The sequence below is a fragment of the Mesocricetus auratus genome, unplaced genomic scaffold (genome assembly GCF_017639785.1).
Source record: "Mesocricetus auratus isolate SY011 unplaced genomic scaffold, BCM_Maur_2.0 Super-Scaffold_100021, whole genome shotgun sequence".
NCBI classification, from domain to species: domain Eukaryota; kingdom Metazoa; phylum Chordata; class Mammalia; order Rodentia; family Cricetidae; genus Mesocricetus; species Mesocricetus auratus.
In genome coordinates this window covers 21,709,984-21,726,904 of record NW_024429202.1, presented here as the reverse complement: position 1 = coordinate 21,726,904, position 16,921 = coordinate 21,709,984, and the positions used below count along the sequence as shown (strand labels likewise).

Here is a 16,921-nt window from a genome sequence, read left to right as displayed (position 1 = left end):
GGAAAAATAAATAAATGAAGTAAGGAGAAAACAAAAGGCAAGGGAAGGGAAGGAAAGGGAAAGGAAGGGAAAGGAAGAGAAAGGAAGGGAAGGGAAGGAAAGGACAGGGAAGGGAAGGGAAGGGAAGGGAAGGGAAGGGAAGGGAAGGGAAGGGAAGGGAAGGGAAGGGAAGGGAAGGGAAGATTATACTATCTAGTATTTTCAACTGCATACCCAAGAGGCAAAAGTTACTAATGAAGAAAATTCATAGTTGCATGATATCCAGGACCAAATAACAGCCCAGAGAGTATTTAATGTAAGGCAAATATATTGGGAAGACCTATTATGGATGCTGTGATGCACATGAATTGCATTTCTTTTCTGCAATGATGATCTCAGTGTTCTATTCAAGTGTCATCAATTACTGTGTAAGTCTTTTTCTCATTGTGAGTGATTGAAATAGTATTTACATAGAACACACTCTGTAGCTTCAGGACATATTGTGTTCCTTCAACGTTACCTTATTTTTCTATCCTTCAGAAATAGCAGTAAGTTTGATTTTCTTTTTCTAAGTATCTCCAAAACACTATTATTATAAAATATAATTGAGAATCTTATGCATTTGTCATCTTCCCATGACTGTACCAAAATACCTGGAATGGATGAAATGAAAAGAGCTACTTTTTCTTTTCTTTTTTTTTTTTTTTTGAAGTATGTGTTTTTGAGAGTTCCTGTCAATGATTGGCTGGTCTGTAGCTTTTTGTCAGCTTCAGGGAAGCATGCCTTGATAAGAAATGGGATATATCAAATCTCACTTTAATGCCCCAAATATGACAGTAACTATAATAAAATGCTGTATTTAATTTGGTGGCTCAATCCAAAAGGACATCTTTTATTTATTTTTTAACATTTTTTATTTTAATTTTAAATAGCTTGTTTTACATGTCAATCCCAGTTCCCTCTCCCTCCCCTCCTCCCGCACTCCCCTTCCCTCCCACCCTATTGCCAAATTCTTCCACATAGGGGATATCTAGAGTCTGTCATTTTACTCTGGGTAGGGTCCAGGCACTCCCCTAAGAGTCCAGGCTGAGAGAGCATCCCTCTTTGTGCTATAGGCACACGAAGACTGTTTGTATACCAGGGATAGACACTGATCCACAGCTCAGGGCCCCATAGGTTGCCCAGAACTTCTCGCTGACACTCACATTTGGGGGGTCCAGATCAGTCCCATGCTGGCCTCTCCACTGTCAGTCTGGGGTCCAAGAGCTCTCCCCTGTTCAGATCAGCTCTCTCTGCTGGTTTTGCCAGCCCATTCTTTGCCAATTTGCTCATCACTCCTCTCTTCCTGTCACTGGGTTCCTTGGGTTCAGTTCAGTGATTAATTGTGTGTTTGCCTCTGTTTCCATCAGTCACAGGATGAAGGCTCCCGGATGGTTATAGACATCAAGTTCATTATCAGGAATGGGCATTCGAGGTGGTCTCTCCACTATTGCTTAGCTTGACAATTGGTGTTATATCTTTAGATCACTCGAGGTCACTCTGGTGCCTGATCTGTATTCGATCCTATGATTCCCTCTTCCCCCTATTCTACCCCCACCCCCTCAACTTCCTGTTCCCCCATGACCAACTCTCTTCCTCTTCACCCCCTCTCTTCTTCCCAGGTCCCACTCTCCCCCACCCCAAAAGGACATCTTATTAAGGTATCTGTTTTAAAGATCCCACTCCTCCTATAGCACCAAATGAAAGAAGTCATTATACACAGGTTTTACAGAGACAAATAGGAACTATATTATTAATGTGACAATATTATTGAAATGTGTGGAACTTTGTGCAAGAAGAAGGATGTACCAACCTTGTATCCCAGACACAGCAAATATCAGAGTTTGATGATATATTCAAAAACACTGTTTGCTCACTCTCTTCCCCCCTCTCCTTATCTCTCTCCCCATTCATTTCCCTTTATGACAGTTACTCTGGATGTTTGTTAGAGGAAAGGAATGAGGCACAGGGAAGACCCCATTCCAACAAAGAAGATCACTCCTCCTGTTATGTTTATAAACACATGTCTATCTCAAAGCTGCTCTGCTCACCGTACTTAGCCTGGTTACATGCTCCTGATTTGATTCAAAGTCAAGATAGGAAAAAGGTTTAAGAGATGTAATTTAAAATGGGTAATTTTATTCTTTTGAAAATTGATATCTTCTTGATAAATAAGGATAAATAGGCAAATTATCAATGTGTCTCCAGAGTAGCACTTTATTATTCCATTATTCAGAAAAGAATGAATTTAGGGTGTGTTGCATGATTACTTCTTCAAATTCAAAAATTAACACTAATAGTCATCTCAATAGGAGGGCTGCTAACTTCCCAAGCTCTAAGTCATAGCTGCTTGTAATTTTAACTTAGCTTTCCATTATATTAAAAAAAATGTTGTTTATCCCTATTACTGAAAAGCAATTGAATTCCACAAAATGGCAAAAATGTAAATAGGTAACATTAAGGAGAGCAAAATAAACCACTCAAATATTTCAAAGCACATGCACACTCTAAGAGAATTTTTCAAATTAATTTGCTACCCAGGAGCCTAATAAAACATGTTACTTAGAACATAAAGTGATAGTAAAAAGAATATACCTCTCTTTATGGTCAACACTCTCGTTATGCAAAATATAAAGAGCCTTCAATAGTACATTACAGAAAGTGCTAATGCCTTACTCTGCTTAAAACATGACGTAGTTTGTCTGTGCCACAGGAGGTCGTATATACACTTTATGGGTTTTGTTTTATAAGAAACCATTTGTATGCACTTGCTATTAAGCTTGTCAGAGAAAAATAATGTTGTAAAACATTCTCAAATTATCTGTGAATTTTATGCAGGCATTTTAAAAAGCATTGTTTATAAACCAGCAGTACTCTCTATAAATGCGTTCTACAGCTTCCATGGTCTGGATTAGCTCCATGAAGAAGTAACATTAAAATTTCATTGAGATTCTGTTTCCTTTGCTGTATTTATTTTGCTTAAAATGTTTGTATTCATTTTTGGTATACTGGGGTTTGACCTAGGGCAATTTGCTTTATAGGCAAGTGATATACCAATAAACCTATCTCCAGCTCTGCCTTCTTTTAGTAAAATGCTGTGACTTGTTTCATATCACTGACTTAGAATTCAGTTTAGTCATGTGCTTTCTTAAAGTAAAATATACAATAATATCATCTATATATAGCTTATATATTATTATTAGTAGTAGTGTGTGGTGTTCGAGGGGATGCTATGCATATGACTCAGTCGTATCTCCCCTTGTATGTTTACATGGGTTCAGGCTACCTGGCTTGTGTGACATGCACTTTTCCTGATGAGCCATTTCTCTTACCCTATTAACAATATCTTAAACTACCCTGTATTAATGGGAATTCTTTTATTTATTTTATTTTGTTTTTTTGAACCATTTGCTGTTATACTAGTTCAGTGCAATTTGTTCAAGGGAAATTTTACAGCCAGATAGAATATATAAATCTCTATGAAGATCAATGAAAATAATCATTGTATATCTCATAAAACATAGTTAAATTAAATAATGCTCACAATAGTTTCCTCTGTATCTGAATCAAGCTGCATCCCTGTAGTATAAGATCTATACAAGTCAAATATTTAGTGATAACCAGTATTTGAAATGAGCTTCGAAGATGGACTAACACTTAAGAGCACTACTGCGTGTGTACAATCAGTAACACATTTATGTGCTATACGCACACATGCAAACATGTGCTGAAATAAAAATATGAAAGTACACACACATATACACTAAATAAATACATATTAAAATATAGCATCAGAGGTAATAGCACACTGCTTATTTTTCAAAGATTGTATCATGGATAAATTCTTGGCACTAAATAAGCAGAATACCTCCAATATTTTCTTTTTTATAATTCTCAATGCTTAGCAGGCTGTATTGCATAAAAACATGCTGCAAAAATAGTACAGTATATTTATGGTCAATTTAAATTTTCTATCCTAATCACAAGTAAAATCCATTTATTGATTTTTTTAAATGAAATCCAAAATAGCAAGTCAGGCAGTAAACTTCAAAGAGAAAAGCAAGCAAAATCCCCACATAACCCAATTAAAAGTTACACAAAAATTGACAATAATATGATGCTGATGAATGATGGGCAGAAACATTCAAGTCTTTTCTTTCTTTCTGTCTGCCTTTTTCCCCCTTTTTCTCTTTAATGAAACCATTGTATTTCTGGGAGAGCATTGTGTATGTAGTACAAGCACTGTGATCTTCTGACCTTAGTCACCGATTGCATGCTGTGAAGATATGCAGGTGAAAAGGATACATGGTCACAGTGACATCACAGAGCCCAACACTGGCAAACAATACTAGGATCCCTTGAGGTTTATTATGCATTCAGGTTCAATCACTATGCATTCCAGTTCAGTATGCATCCTGGTTCTTTGTGCAGGTTTTCTCTCTGTGGTGATGTTAGCAGAGGTAATGAGGTTCCTATTTCTGTTTGTTTTTAATCCTCTCTCATACAGTACAAAGTGACTGCAGCATTCCCTCTCTCTACTCCTCTCTGTGCCTCCTCTCACCTCCCCTCTTCATTGAATACACTACACCTCCATTTCCATTCAGAAAAGAGGAGGTCTTGCAGGGATATCAGCCTAACACAGCAAAACAGGTCGAAATAAGTAAGAAACAAGTCTCATATCAAAGATGGGTATGGCAAGACAGTAGGTGGAAAAGGGTGCCAAGAGCTGGCAAAACAGCAAGAGAAAACCCACTCCCACCATTAGGTGTCCCACAAAAACCCTATGCCAAACAACCACATAATATAAACAGACTACCTAGCACAGAACTATGCAGGCTCCATGATTGCTACTTCAGTCTCTTGGAGCCTTTTTGAGACTCCTTAGTTGATGCCATGTTCTTCTGGGATCCTGGACCCTTCTTGCACCTCTGCCCTATTCAAAGGTTTCCCAGAGCTCTTCCTAATGTTGATTTGTGGGTATTTGCTTGCTTTTTTGTCGTTGTGCTTTCAGAATCTTTTGTGTTGCCAAAACTTTGATAGCACCTGTTTCCATTTCTATGACAGCACATGGGATCCTGATCCACAGTTGAAGAAGTTATTTACTAGTTCAATATTTTCTAAATATTCTATCATGTAACTTCATGTTCCTTATTCTCCTACTAAATACCCAGTGTTTCCATTACAGCATTCAAACCATTTTCAACCAAGTAATTATTACTGTTTTTCTAAAGACACAAGACAATCAGAAGCACATTTACCTAAAAGCATACATCACTAGGACCTTATTCAGTGTCCAACAGAATCTTTATTCATGTCTATGACCTGTTATGTTTCTCTCACTGACCACATTAAAGCCCATCCTATTGACTCTAGAATTCCAGCAATGTTGCCTATGCACAAAATCCAGTTTCTTTCACATCTTTTCTTTTCTTGATTCTTTTTTTATTTTTTACATTATCTTTTTTTATCATTTATGTGAAGAGACTCAGGGCAGCTTGAGAGTGGCAGGCATGGCTCTGGCATGCCTTGCCCTTCTCCCCAGTACCCTCTACCTTGCTAAAAACTCTTAGAGTATATTCCAAAAGCTAGCACCGAGATGTGTTCTTTTATTGGACTATTTCCTCCTCCAGAGTCTACCTACTAAGATCCAGCTATCAAAGAATTGACATCCACCAATCAAAAACCCCCCATGGATCACCTAATTAACATACCCAATTAAAATTAAACATCTCATCCTAAAACAGGATTTCACCTTGTACCTTTATGAACTACTATTTTCCTATGTGTCACTTCTATCTCCTCTCTATCCAGAGATAGTTCTTTGTACCTCTGGACAAATACCACTGCCACTTATCCCTTGTCCTACCCCTTCTCCCTGATTATCTACCTCCTGTCCTTGTCTCTTATTGCCTGCCCTTTGTCCCACTGGGACAAATAGATCTCCTTTGACTGTGACCTTAGTCTTGGGAGTCCTGACCCGATACTGTTCCTTTCCCTGAGTCTGTCAATACTATACTAATTTTCCTTGCTTGTACTCAGTGTTCTGGATTCTATTCTTCAATGTAAGCCAGATTTTTTTCTCCCAAGCACTTAGCGTGCTTCTCAAGAGATTGCAGAAAATATGGTTTTGCTACGTGCTCAATGCTGCACTTTATTATGTGAAGTCTAGCCTAATTTTCCCCTACTACAGTGTACAGGCTATAAAATAGGACGTCTAGTGTCCAACAGTGGAACTTCAAACCATTACGTTTTTTTTTCTTTCTTGACTAACAGGACAGAAATAGTAAAAAATATTTTGTCATTGAGGTTTCAGAATACCACATTCATTAGTTTTTTGTCTGAGTTGAGTTTTCTATTTCTCAATCTCCTTTTTCTCAAGACCTCATAATACCAGTTTGATTAAATTAAAATTCCTTTATTTTAAAATTAAACTTAAGCTGTTACTATAATGCTGAACAAATTATGATAAACTCACAGTTCTTGATATGAATTCATGTCAGTTTTTGATTAGCAGTTTTTTTTTTTTTGGTTTTACGAGACAGGGTTTCTCTGTATTGTTTTGGAGACTGTCCTGGAACTCACTCTGTAGACCAGGCTGGCCTCGAACTCACAGAGATCCGCCTGCCTCTTCCTCCCGAGTGCTGGGATTAAAGGCGCGCACCACCAACACCAGGCTGATTAGCAGTTTTTATATAAAATGAAAGACAGAAAAACTGAATCAGATATTATTTTATAATATAACATAATATTTTATCGTTAACCACTTACAATGTATACAAAAAATGAATATTTGAAACATCTCTACTATGTAAAAGTCCCCTGATAAAGATTTTATCAGATACCTTTCTTATGACTGTGGCAAAATAACTAAGCCAAGTACTTAAGGAGGGAATAATACAATCCATGGTGGTGGGGAAGGAATGGCAGCAGGTGCGTGAGACAACTGGCCAACATGCATGATCAGTTAAAAAACAGAGAGAGAGATGAATACTGAAACTCACATCCTCCCATAGAATGATGTTGTCAAGACTTATGTTGGGATGTTCCCACTCCTGTTATAGGCTTCAGCATCCATGATTTAGTAGTATACTCTCAGCGTCCCCTTGAAGGGATGCTGACTTGGCTATGTATTGCCTCTCCTCAGCAGTTAGCTGAAACCATGGTATAAGACTTCATGAATGATGGGGGAAGTACTTCTACATATGTGCATCTCCTGTTGGTTGATGAATAAGACACTGTTAGATCAATAGAGGCAGGAAGATAGGCGGGGCTAGGAGATGAGAATTCTGGGAGAGGTAGGCAGAGAAGCCCTGGAAAGGATGCTAGGTAGACCACAAAGGGCATTCTCAGGTAAGCCAAGACCCCTGGAAATACATAGATTAATAGAATTGGGTTAATAATTAAGACAGCTAGCCAAAATAAGCCCTAGATATTGGTCAACAGTTTTATAAGTAATATAGTGTTCCTGTGTTTACTGAGGCTGAGAATGGAGCCTGGTAGGACAAGAAAAACCATCAGCAACACATGACCTTTTCAAAATTGGATCCTTCATGCTTGCAACCAGTAGCACATGGGTGATACTGTCATGTTCCATTGCCAGCTTTGGAAGGACCATTGCTCTTTTGGACTTTATGAGCTACTGTGTTGGACTTGTCAAAATACTCTGCTAGGCAGTTGCTTCAAAGCAGTTGAGAAGCCATTTATCATCTTCTCTCACTAGGATCTCCATTTCCAATTAATTTGAATCTCAAAAGATGCAGTCTCAGTGGAGTCTTCCCTTAGGAAACTTCCTGTTTACCCACATAAAGTTTCATACCAGTCTTCAACACATATACCTATTTTCAAACTGCCTCATCATTAGGCTGAAACTGGCCCACATGATTTTGTTCACTGCCAAACGTTTTTCCTGTCTTTTCGGCTTTGCTTTTTACGTTCTCTCACTGTCAACCTGGATGAGAGAAAGAAGCAACAGTCATGCCACAGTGTGGTCTGTCTTGGAGTTTGTTCTAACACACAAATTAGTCCATTATTCTTGCACTCAGCCTCATTAAAGTTCACAGTCATTGGCAGAATTGTTTATCCAAATATCACAGGAGTGGCCTCTTCCCTAGTTCCCAATAGAATGTTTCCTTCTAAGCTGGCCTGCCCTATCCACTTTTCTCTGAGAACTCTGGTCTTCCAAACATCTACAATACAACACATTATGTTCTGTGTGTAGCACTTACAAGGTCTTCTAGTCCAAAGTGACAAACAATTGCCACCAAGTTTCCATGCTCTAAGAACCATGTTGTAAAGTTGATCACAATAATATCCTTATTTCTTCATAATAGCTTTTTTTTCATCAGTTACGTTTCATATTGCTACAGCAAAATATCTAACAAATGCAACTCAAAGGACCAAAAGGCTTTTGCTTCAAAGTGTGAAAATCCAGGCCATCCTGTCTACAAAGGCCTGGCAGCAGGCCCAGGAAGCATCTGGTTGCACTATTCCAAGTCAGGAATCAGACAGAGATTAACACTGGTGCTATTTGGACTCCTTCCTTATATGCAGACTGGTGTTCCAGCACAGAATGACTTTGTCCACTATTAAAAGTTCTAATCCTAATCATCCTAATCCAGAAACTTCGCATATATACATCCCCAGAGATTTGTTTCCATGGTGGCCCTAAATCCCAAATCTCATCAAGTCAACAATGAATATTATACACTACAAATACAAACTACTCAACACACAAATAGTGCCTTACCACTAAATGAAGAATATTGTTTTTCTTCATACTGCATTTTTATCTTGAAGCATGTTCTAAACTGTATTAGTTTATTTCTCAAAACTTTGTAAAATATATATGCAAAATCTGTTATTCGGTTTAGATAAAAACATGTCTTTATAGGGGAGAAAAGAAACTGCTCAAATAATTGTTACAGTGAGACATGAATCAATATTTTCACACATACTTATCAAATTCAATTAGATGGTTAGTACAGTCCCTAGCAGGAATGTGCAGTCAGCTTTATTACATAGGGAAAATATGTTTACAGATATTTTCTTTCAGGAAAAAAAAAACTGTGCTAAAACAATGTGGAGGGGATTGAAGTGTGGTGGGGGGTTAGGAGGACTGGGGAGTCCGGGACAGGAGGGGAGGGAGAGGAACCTGAGACTAACATGTGTAAAAAGTTAAATTAAAAAATAAGTGGGGGGAAAAACAACAACAAAAAATCAGTGTGTTGGGAAGTGATTGAGACCTTTTCATCATTGTGAAACATTGCATTTTTTAAACTAGAAATACTGATTCTACATATAGTATACTAATAGCAGGAATATTTTCTACATATTAAATTTTTTATTTTTATATTTACAATTCAAAATAGAAAGAGTAGTTTAATGAATTCATTAGCTTTAATTAATAAAAATGTGACTTTGTTGACTTCTTGATGGATTTAAACTTAAAAACTAGTATATATCATTCTTATATCAAGTTAATTTTGTACTTTAGCATACTGTTTGGGATTCCTCAATACAAATTCCACCCAAATGACTAATATAAGATACTTAATGTGGACTCTTTCAGAATAAAGTAGGAAACATTTTTCTTTTACCCTCAAGTAGCTATTATTAGAAAAAGAAAACAGATACTTTTTTCTTTCGAGAACAATGTATCATAGATATAAAAAAGCAAAGCTACACTGGCTGTTGTTATTTAATTTAAATTTACAAATTTTTCTCCAGTAAATAATGAAACTGTTCTACATTTGTATGTAAATGCAGAAAATTAGGTTTATTAAAGATGTTGTCATTTTGTTAACTTTAGAAATATAAGTGTTGTAACTCAAATCTTTGTTGTAACCCAATGAAACTTTGCTTGAGTTACTGCCTTGCCTTTTAATATACTTAGCGATGTTCTCCTCAGAATAATATTAACCTTTAGTAAACTATTGTATTGATTTATTTTTGCCTTTTGTTTGGACATTGCAACTAAAAAGCACCAAGTTTAAGTTCATATAATGTTTCCCCCCGTGGTTTATTTGACACGTTTTATAACTTTAAGTTTTAGAATTAATTGTAGTAACAACATTACAGTGATATTTGAGAGGTTATAATTTTTTTCTCTTTCTTTTCATTTCTTGAAAATAGCAAGTTGTGCTTACACTAACTGCTAAAACTGCTATTCTATTATATGGCTTAAGGGCTTGTGGCAGTTAGTGTTAACATTACAGAATATAAAACCTGCTGGGAGACAAGCTTCTGGGAAATATCTGTAGGGATTACCTTCATTAACCTAATTGAGATGTTATAACCCATCCATTGTGGATGTCATCACTTTATGATGACTGAGATCCTAGACTCCTTAAATGAAGGGAAGGGAAGTGAGTAGCATGATGGATATATCCCTTTGTGTTATGGTTGTATATATGATGTCATAGACCAACTATCTCATGCTCTTGCCTTTGCAACTCCTTTGCCATTCTGTAGCCACATGCTGTGAGCCAAATAAGCCCTTCTCCCTTAAGTTACTTACACCAGGAAGAGAAACTCAGTACCTTTATTAAATATCATTTAGATATATTTTTGTAGGCTTATTTATGGGATTTCTCTTTTCATATTTTGACACATGTGCCTATATTTTCAAAACTTTCAACTCATGAACATCAGGTATCTCTTCAGTCAAGAAAACATACTTTTTTTCTCTTTCACCAGAATTTTGATTTTTCATGTATATACAATACATAATATGTCATATTATATATAAAATATAATATATATGTAATACTAAATTGTATCTGGGTATTTAATTTTTTGGTATTAATAACATTTTTAACATATCAAATTCAAAATGTTAAATATCACTATCTGAAATAGGTTGTGCCTTTTGTGTTAAAAATTTTATCTTTATGTCTTTCTGTATTGTCTTACTTTAAAGAAGTCATTTCATGTCTTCCGGATAATACTGTTGTGCCAAAATTCTGATCTCCACAATCACCAAGAGGCCCGTTTCAATGCAAAAGCAAAGGGTCTTTTATTGTAGATGTTTGACAAGCTAACCCCGTTAGCTGGGACCCTTCACCCCTCCCCCATGATGGATGGCTAGAGAAAGACTCCCAAGCAACCTTGAGGCAGGAACCTTAAAGGGTGTAGTAAGGGAAGTGTCTAGGGGAATGAAACAGTCTTAGGATTGGTGTGCTTCTAAGTTTGTACTACTTGCCCTATATTGATTAGTCAACTGGTTGTTATGGCCCATGGACTCTCCCACGGGGGTTGCTATGTTCTGCACATCACTGTTGTGCACTGTCTGTAAAGCACACTCAGAGCCTTAAAGCACAGTCGTACCAGCTAACTTTTGATTGGCTCCTTGCCACCAGGAGGGCATTTGCCCTAGTGACCAGGACAGGAACTTCAAGGTCATGCAAGCACATGGTAACCTGTCATGGCTGCTAAAATGGGGTGGCTGGTCACTACAATACAATACATTAAATAACTGTGCAATCTATGAATATAGACAGATTTGTTCTAAATCTGCATGTGATTAATTTTCTCTTTCATCTTAATATACCAACTTTAACTTCAGCTATTGTGCTTTAGAGAATGAGAAGTGTATCCTGCATTAAGTGTATTCTTAACTGTAAGTTTGTTGTTCACCTCATTTCTGTGAATTCTGAATGTCAATCTCTTGCCATTTTTACCACTTGAAAGTATGCATCTCATTCTGCCCCTTGTCTCTGAAAGCTATGCCTTGTCCTTGTTTTATTGCAGCTACTTGGTTTGAGGTAACCACATTATTCTGTTTCCTTTGTTTTTGAATTTTAATACTAAAATAAATTCTTGGCTATATAAATGTTTTAGAGAGATTTTTCTGCACTTTCTTGAATGTATCTGAATATAACATATTGATCATGGAAATAACAAAGAAATCAAAGTATGTAAAGATCATTGATATCTGTGGAAAAATAGTTAAAGCAACAAAATATTCTGTGATTTCTCAGAAAATTCAAATAACTTTTTTCCACTAATTAAAAAAAAACCTAAAGTTCTTATGAACCGGAAAATGGAGAATGTATAAAATAATTCTTCACCTAAATTAAACAAGGAATAAAACTGACAATGTAGATTAACAGTAGACATTGAATATTGACTTTAACATATGTAAAGATATAGGATCAAATCCACCAGACCACTGAAGTAGAACAGGCACAGGGACCAAAGGGAGAGAAGAGCGCACCAAGATAGTATTGGTGCCTATATGTAGTCAATTTGTTTTCTACAGATGCCAAGATCATATGGGCAGAAAACAATCTCTTGAATAGCTGGGGTCACATGAGTACAAAGATCATTTAATAGACTAATAGGAAATGAATGAAGGTAGGGACATAGAAAGGAGGAAAGATGCCGGGCAGTGGTGGCACATGCCTTCAATCCCAGCACTCGGGAGGCAGAGGCAGGCAGATCTCTGTGAGTTTGAGGCTGGGCTGAACCAACAGCATCCAAAAAAAAAAAAAAAAGAAAGGAGGAAAGATGTGAGAGGCTAGAATGAGAAAGGACTAAGTGTAAATACTGCTAAATTTTAAATACTAAAATATTTTTAAATTATTTGCATTGATGTCTTAGATTATCTAGTCTAACAACATATTTGACAAATACCCATATCTAGTATTGTTTTGATATCTTAAATATAGTAACATGTCTCCTTAAAACCTATCCTGCTTTGATATCACTAGAGAATACTGGAGAAATTGCTGCAAAAAGTAGTGTTATATCTGAGATTTATATGACTCTTTGCCTAATCCAATGAGTGTCCCCCAAAGTGTGATGCTTTTGTTGATTGTTTTCTACTATATGTGTTACTGCAGTGGTCTAAGTATAATTGTTGTAAGTCATATACAAGCACACCAGTTTATTATATATTTTCAAAGAAGAAGTACATGGAAGAACAAAACAGCTGGACAGTGGTGGTATATGCTTTTAATACCATCATTCAGGAGGCAGAGGCAGGGGATCTCTGTAAGTTTGAGCCACACTGGATAATGAGCTAGGTCCAAGACCCCTAGGGCTAATGCACAGAGAAATCCTCTCTGAGGAAAACCAAAAAGAAAAAAATGCATAAGAAATGCTTTAAAATTCTCAGAGACTTTGCAATTATACAATTGGAGGAAGTATAAAAATTAAATATAAATTTATTATTTGTTTGATGAGATCCATTATCTACCTATATACAATGACCTTATCCTATCTCTGAAATGTCAGTGTTCTGGGTGAGATACTCAAACTTTTATTAGTCAGTAGATGTCTCCGCCTTTGCCTGAAGCTTCTGTGTTTTGAAGTTATAAACTATTGTTTGTTTCATTTCTCCCAACATTTACATTTCTTCCAAATATAGGCTACTTGAGATGCAGCGTTTCACACATTTTTTTTCAAATTCTATTTTTGAATGTACAAAACCCGCTTATTTGTTATTGCTACATTTTTCAATGTATATTTTAAAATTAGGCCATGATAAAGTACAAAAAAATTAAATTAAAAACTTTATTCCCATCCATATAGTCATACTTGACATAAAAATAATTTCCTTTGAAAATATTTGTTAAGTTTCTGAATACCATTTAAGTACACAAATAAATTCTGTAGTCCCAGAATAAATAGTTTCACATGAACTTTTTTAAATGATTTGCAAAAGTACCCTTTCTCCAGTTTCTAAAACTAATTAAATTTTTGTCAAGCCATTTAACTCTTGCATTCATTACATGATGATGGGAATGTCTTTCTGTATCTATGTATCTCTTATTGGTTAATGAATAAACACTGTTCGGCTAATTAGGCAGGGAAATACGTGGAACTAGGAAATGAGGGGATTTCTGGGAAAGGTAGGCAGGCCCTTGCCAGAGTAGCTTTGGGTAAGCTACAGCCTCATAGCAATAAATAAATTGATAGAAATATGTTAATAATTAAAACAGAGCTAGCAAATAAGATGCTCAAGCTACCGGTCAACAGTTTTATAATTAATATAGTAGCTCTGGTATCTGGGCGGGACAAGAAAACAACATGTTGCAAAATAGCACCCAGCCAGGTGTTGGTGACACATGCCTATAATCCCAGCACTTGGAAGGCAGAGGCAGGTAGATCTCTGAGAGTTCGATATCATCTTGGTGCATAAGAACTAGTTCCAGGACAACCTCCAAAGCCACAGTGAAGCCCTGACTAGAAAAAAATAACAACAACAAAAAAACAGCATCCAAACTTGGTCAGGAACCAAGGACCCTGAGATTAAGTTTCATGCTCTACCAAATGAGCCATCTGTTACAATATTTCCTTTAGTGTAACTAAGAGAATATTTTATTTTTCCCTCTCCTTTCCATCCTCCCATGTTCCCCACAAACCCTTCCATCCCACCCCCATACAGTGGGAAAGTTTATTTTCGAGACAGGGAGAAGCAAGATGGTACTGAGAAAAACATCTTCAGAAGTGTTTAACATACATATTTCCAAATGGTGACAAGTATACTTCAGGCTCCCTTCCTCATTAGGTGGTTCCTGCACAAGACAATATTGTTGAATCTATGAGAAAATGAGACAGGCATCTACAACACTCCTACTTGACTTGTCTACTCAGGAAGCTGGAACGATGAAAAGACGAATGGCCCTGGAAGACCGGAACATTTTTCAGGAGCAGTGTATGAAGGACAATTTAAGAACAATACACTTCATGGACTGGAGACTTATACTTTCCCAACTGGGGCAAAGTACACTGAAAATTTCAATGAAAATAATATGGAAGGTGAGGTTGAGAAATCTAATGTCAAAGGCATGCAATGGAGTTGAAACTGCCACTTCACACCTGTTCCTGACCTGACACTGAAGCTCTGCCTGCATGTAGACATCCTGTTTTAATGCCAAGATATGATCACTGCCATTCCCCTGTAGACAAAGCAACTAACCCTTCAGCTGAAATGACCAGCACCCCCCTGTAAATTCACCAATAAAACTGTTACTCACTTTTTAAAAAAGCCCTACAACTAAAGTCCTGAGGAAGTAGAGTAAAAATTAGCAAATTTTTGATGCTATGCCACCTTTAATGAAAAAGTTAAAATTATTAAAGAGGAACATTGTCAATGTCCTTAGAAGAAAATTTCTTTAAAATATAAAGGGTAGTTATTCAATTTTTATAAAACTGTATTTTAAAATTAGGGTTGTTTTTGCCGGGCGTTGGTGGTACACACCTTTAATCCCAGGACTCCGGAAGCAGAGGCAGGCAGATTTCTGTTCAAGGCCAGCCTGGTCTACAGATTGAGTTCCAGGACAGCCTCCAAAACAATACAGAGAAACCCTGTCTTGAAAAACCACAAAATAAGAAAATAAAAAAATTAGGGTTGCTTATCCATCTATATTTTAACTTCAATGAGCAAATGTGCACTTAGAAGTAAGCACTATGAAGCCATTATGCTATATTTCTTAAAATAATGGACCCCAGACCAACAGCTGGGAGGCCAGCATGGGACTGATCCAGACCCCCTGAATGTGAGAGTCAACGTGGAGGCCTGGGCTACCTATGGGGTCGTGAGCAGTGGATCAGTGTTTATCCCTCGAATACTAACAGACATCATGTGTCCATAACACAAAGAGGCTTGCTCTCTCTGCATGGACTCTTAGGGAAGTGCCTGGACCCTACCCTGAATGAAATGGTAGACTCTAGATATCCCCTATGCAGAAGGAATTGTCAATAGGGTGGGGGGATATGAGGGATGGAGGGGTGCGGGAGGAGGGGAGGGAGAGGGAACTGGGATCGACGTGTAAAACAAGCTATTTAAAACAAAAAAATACATTTGAAGGACAAGTTATTCCAATTTTCTTGTTAATAATCTTTCATTTTTAAATTTCATACATACCTTAGCCTTCTAAATTATTTTTATACATATCAGGATGAGTAATGAATCCTTAATCTATGGTTATGCACACATTTTCTCAAATAAATGTCATAGAAATGTGAAATATTATGTTACCTTCATATTGAAGATACATTTTCCAAGAAATATCTGTGTTTATTATGGGATTCTTTATTTCAGGTTTTTATATCCAAGCTTCAATATAAATTGTAACATACAAATAAAGAGATATTTTGACTGAAAACAAAGCTTGTTTATATTTTTCTAAACCACTTTTAGAAAATGAATTTCATAGGAAATTCATTATGTACAATGTCTTGTTGAAACACACACATAGTCTGACTCCAAGTAATAGTAATAAGTCCAATGCTGCATGCATATTTCCCTTAGATACACTACTGTAGGATTTCCTAATTGGAATTGTTCACAAATCCACTGAAAATAAAGTAAAAGGTTATAGTGTAATTTGCTCCATTTATTTATCTTTGGAAATATGTGCATTTTAATATAATTAGGATTTTTTTCCTTTTTTAACTACTATTGAATCCTTTCAAACTCTAGGGAGAGTCAATATTTTATTATTCAGAATTGTTTATTTCTATAATATAGAATTGTTTTTAAATGGTCTACTTTTGGGAGATAAAGTTTAGTGATAAGAGCTTAGGCTCGCCGGGCGGTGGTGGCGCACGCCTTTAATCCAAGCACTCTGGAGGCAGAGGCAAGCAGATCTCTGTGAGTTCAAGGCCAGCCTGGTCTACAAAGTGAGTTCCAGGACAGCCTCCAAAGCTACAGAGAAACCCTGTCTCGGAAAAACAACAACAACAACAACAACAACAAGAGCTTAGGCTCTTTTCTCTGAATACAATAATACAACTGAGTTAGTTCTTAGAATACACTACATTTACATTTAATGTCTGTGAGTCTCTACAATTGAATTGCATATATCTTAGAATGTATATGCAATATCTTTTACCAGTTGGAATGAAATTCAGGCTTTTAAGGGAGAAAATACTCCTAAAGATGAATAAAAGCCCT

The 16,921-nt window shown here is 36.6% G+C and overlaps 1 pseudogene; it reads left to right on the top strand.

The window, feature by feature from the left end:
- Positions 1-14,894, top strand: part of LOC101844497 — a 34,359-nt pseudogene extending 19,465 nt beyond the window's left edge.
- The last annotated feature ends 2,027 nt before the right edge of the window (positions 14,895-16,921 follow it).